Genomic DNA, 256 nt, shown 5'->3' with positions numbered 1-256 from the left:
AATATATAAATATTGACAGTCATTCAGTATTGGACAGACTATACTTTAATGTACCGACGGTCGTGGCATCAAACAGTATTGATACTTTTAAATGTAGTTCAAGTAATAGGGATAAAAAACGAAAATAAGAATGTGAAGGGATTTTGGTCCATAACTATATTTTCTCGATTGTACTGTATGACAATCATTTATTTGCCTGTTATTCAACAATCTTTAATTAGTTACATCTTTACATAGCAATATATGTGTACATACA

Source organism: Penaeus monodon, chromosome 23 (genome assembly GCF_015228065.2).
Source record: "Penaeus monodon isolate SGIC_2016 chromosome 23, NSTDA_Pmon_1, whole genome shotgun sequence".
Taxonomy (NCBI): Eukaryota; Metazoa; Arthropoda; class Malacostraca; order Decapoda; family Penaeidae; genus Penaeus; species Penaeus monodon.
This window is presented reverse-complemented; position numbering follows the sequence as displayed.